Source organism: Osmia lignaria, chromosome 2 (assembly GCF_051020975.1).
Source record: "Osmia lignaria lignaria isolate PbOS001 chromosome 2, iyOsmLign1, whole genome shotgun sequence".
In the NCBI taxonomy this organism is placed as follows: Eukaryota; Metazoa; Arthropoda; class Insecta; order Hymenoptera; family Megachilidae; genus Osmia; species Osmia lignaria.
Genome location: NC_135033.1, coordinates 5,454,355 through 5,458,766, shown reverse-complemented (window position 1 = coordinate 5,458,766; position 4,412 = coordinate 5,454,355).

Below are 4,412 nucleotides of genomic sequence, written 5' to 3'. Positions count from 1 at the left end.
CACCATCGTTCCACCGCCTACCACCACCTTCCTCCACTCTCCCTTTCCCCACTGGTGCTCTCACTATTACATTACAAATAGCTCTCTTGCCTAGGCCTCGTTTGTGAGCCGTTGCTCCTTCCGTGTACGTTTATGCTCGTTCCTGTTTATGTGTACGCGACCACGTGTGTAATCCACGTCGGTGTGGCTCGATGCACATGTTGGAACTGTCGTACGATAAGAGTACAGCATCGTACGTCTCTCTTTCACATTACGGTCTTTTTCTATCTCCTTCTCCCTCCCACCCTCCCTCAATCGCTCTAACCCTTCTATCCTCTTTTCTCTTTTCCTCTCTTTTTCTCACATTTCTACATCTAGCCGAGCGTATGCGTATGCAACTCGTTTGTATTACCCACACGTACATACGTGTACACCGTACTAACACGCGAAAAATCGTAACCGCTCTATACTCTCTATTCTCCTCCTCGTCGCTTGAACGCGAGTGAATAGAGAGCCTCTTTGTCACGGTAATGGTGTAATACAAGGCTCCGTTCGAGCTCGTGTACGTAATACGTAAGAATAGAGCGAGAGCTCTAGCGAAACCTCGACGGGCTTCTCTTCTTCTTCTTCTTCTTCTTCTTCTTTCTTTCTTTCTTTCTTTCCTTCAACAAACTCATCCCCACCGCGGCTCGTACGCTTCCGTTGTTTCTATTAGTCCTCCCATGACCGTTTTCCTCCCGTGTGTCCACCGCGTGTCTTCATCATTTCTATCTCTTTTCCCCTCTGTTCTTCCTTCTTTCTCCGACCATGGCTCAAAACTTATATATTTCACTTTTTCCTTCTCTCCTTTCCTTTCACCACTCTTTCCCGGGCTCTTTTCTTGCTCCATCTCGGATCCGTTCGCGCTTGCGCGGATCCCTTTCGGTTTCTCGCGAACCCAGAAGATAGGACGCGTTAAGGTTTTCACCGTCCTCTCCCTCTTCCTTCTCTTCTTCTTTTATTTCTTTCTTTAGACAACTTAGACCACTCCCCCGTTCCTTTCGCCGACCTTCCAACCCGTCTATTCTTCTCACCACCCATCAAACCCGCGCCCTTTCTTCCTCTCGAAAACCCTGGCCGACCAACTCGAAACCAATCGGTTGCTGCCCGTCTACCCCGTGAAAAGTCCTCTTTTTCCATCCGGAGGATTATGCCGTTGCTCCAGTTATGCATCGGAAACGCTTTCAACCGTGATCGATAGTGAAATGCTTGAATGACTCGCTGGTAAACACCTACGGCTTCAGGCTTCCTCCGCGTTTACTTTGATTACGAGTTTAGCTCATGCCACAAGCATCTTTAACAACTCTTATCGTGGCTAGATTTACGGTAAACGCTCTCGTTCTCCGCTGTAGTTAACAATAACAGTCGAATTTCAAAGGATAAATCTTAGGAAGCTTTCCACAGCGAAACGGGAGGAGACGAAGAATTTTGTGAAGAAAGAATGGTAACTCTTTTACTTTCCATTCGGACTCATTTAAACTCGTAAACATTCTTCGAAAGAATTTCATGGCCAACTGGTGCGAATTTAAATTCGAGTCACGACTGTGGACAGCCGATCGGTCCTTCGTCCCTTTTTCTCTGGCTCCGACAAACAGGCGTAACAGCAACTATTGCCATTCGTAGATTCGGTCAACGATGTGCACGCGTGCGGAGATTAGGGCAGCGGCTGGCTATACTTAGAACGGTGGACGAATTTCGCTCGAGGGACGCTCCGAAAGGAGGTCGAGTAACAGCTGATGCGATATGCATAGCGTCGCGATTTTGCCTGATAAAGGCTTTGCTTACTTTTCCTTGCAGCGTCTCTTCGTTTTACCAACTAATCAAATTCGTCCAATTTCAAGAGGTTCCCGCAACAGTGGCATAGTTTCGTAAATATAAATTCAATTTCCGATTTGACAGATAATGTAAACACAAGATGTAAGATAAAATAAAGTTCTTGCATAAATGTAACAGTTCTTCCAAAATCATTTTCCAATGGCAAATAATTCCTTTCGATCCAAATCTATTGTATACTCTAGAACGTTGGATAGTCTATTGTTTCAGGGTGCAGTTAAGAATGTCATCTTCTCAACTAATAATTTAATAGCTAATCGATGAGAAATCGGTGACCTTTTGGACAAATATAAGCACGCGAAGCGGTAACACCGCCATAATGAATCGTTTCGATGTTACCCTGCTCACTCGTGGATCAATTATATCGATATTTGATAAAAAAGATCCTCGTTAACGAGCCGTCTTCGAAATGTCAAAAACAACACTTGTGTCTCCTGCGATTGTCGATCGAGCGTTGCTTCGTTTTTTTATTATGAATGAGTATATCGTGTTAAAAAAAAATGAATCGTAGATTTCGAGGAAGTATACGTTACGTTAAATATTAGCTCACGTTATCAGCCTGGTCATAATTGCGAGAAATTAATTAATTAATTCGCGGTTAAACTGGATGGCTGGTCCGAGCCGCGTCGCGTCGCGTTGCGGCTCGATCGTCCGGTCGAGTTATCGTGCCTCGATACTATTTATTTATTTATGGTGTGGTCTAAATTAAAAGCGCGTCGAGAAGGCCAAACGCCTTGCGTAATCGTTACAGGGAGCATGCGGCTGTTTATCATTACGCGCGAAAGATAGGAGGAGTAGGAGGCGGGGGAGGGAATAGACGGAAGAGAGGGAAAGAGAAAGAGAGGAAAACTGCAAGGTCCTCTTCAGACTCGTCACGCATGCAATTAAACGCTTCGCCATTTTTCTTTTTTTTTTTTTTTTTCTTCTGCGTTTCCTCCGTGTTTATACTTTCAAGATTCTAGGCGTTTCGTTATTCATCGTACTGGTTTTACGTACTTGTGCTTATACGCTTCCTTCAAGTTTTTGCCTTATTTGCAAAAAGGACTTCGTATCCTTTTTTTTTCTTACACGTCTGGCATCATCAAACTTCTCTACGAAATTACTCTAACCAAACGATACTCGGACATTTCTCCGGCAATCTGTACAATCTTATCGTCTGGTACATTCTTTTTCTCGCCTGACTCATGCGACATTACATACATAATTAGGGCAGCCTACTTCGTGCGCCGAACCAGTGGTAAAAGTAAATGACAGTGTTTAGTAGTAAAATCGGTATGCTTAGCATTCCCGATGTCGTTCAATGTCGTTTTGCACGTGTACAGAAGTTTTCTTAACAGGAGAACACCTCGAGCAGAAACTACGGAGCAGCCAGCACCCCTGGACCGCTTGCTCTCTCGTGAGACAGTCTCACCCTCCTCTTAACTCTTGCACTCTGTGCCTCTCTATTTCTCTCTCACCCTCCGGCTCGTCTCACTCGCACCGTAGCTGACTTTCCTTTCTAACTCTCCTTACTTCTACCTCGTCCCAATGAGGTGGTCGCCGACGGTCGTACTTGCACCTTTCTCACAACGCGACACGAGTCTAGCCATCCCTTCTTTTCACGTCCCTTTCACTCGAATTGCACGGGACGAGGAGGAGACGAAGGCTCGACGAAACGAGAGTGAAAGAGAGAGAAGGAAATTGATGAAAAAAAAAAAGAAGGTGGAGGGAGAAGCGGGTATACAAGAAGGTGTAATGGAACGGGAGAGAAAGGGCGACAGGGTTAGAGAGAGGGAGAAAGAGGAGGGTAGAGAAAGAGAATGCAGAATGAGAAATAGAAAGACGGGGATCCAGTTTGACCGTATAGGTTAGATCCTCGTTGGTCTCGTGTATTTCGAGGTGACTCGTTTTATTGCGAATCCGGTTTGCTCCCCTTGACGAAGGGATAGCAGAGGGGAGACAGAGGGCTGCGGACGTCGAAGGAAACGGTGGAGAAGAAAGAGGAGGAGGGAGGAGGAGGAGGCGTCGTAGGAAAAGGAAAGGGAGGGATCTTTCTTTGGTCGTTCCACCGACACGAGACCTCCCTTTCTTTTCGTATTCTACTCTAGTCGTCGCTACACTACGTTCCTGCGGCTACGTTTTCGCGCGAAAGTAAATCGCGACATTTGATGCCGTGACACTGAACGTCATCGGTTTTGTCGTACTGAAAATCGACAGTCATAATCGTCAATGTCACTGCATCGTACCATTTCACGTTTCAACGTCATGACCCGGGATGTCAAGGGTTCGATCCACCTGAAAAGTAAAAGTCACGGAATGAAATGCAATGTCACGACAATGCAATCTCTCGTTTTCGCCGTGACAAAAGTGTCGACGGCAAAAGTCCCGATTTACCGTCACGTAAAAACGTACCCCAACTTGCTGCCGCATTCGAGGAGACAGCGAACGCGTTGGTACTGGCCGTTCTTGCTGCTACCGTTAGCTGCTACCGACCGGTCGGGTTGTTCGACCACTGGTGCACACCACTTCGATGGTGGTGTGCAGCTTATAGAGAGATGACGAGGCTCTCGAGGTGGTTGCCA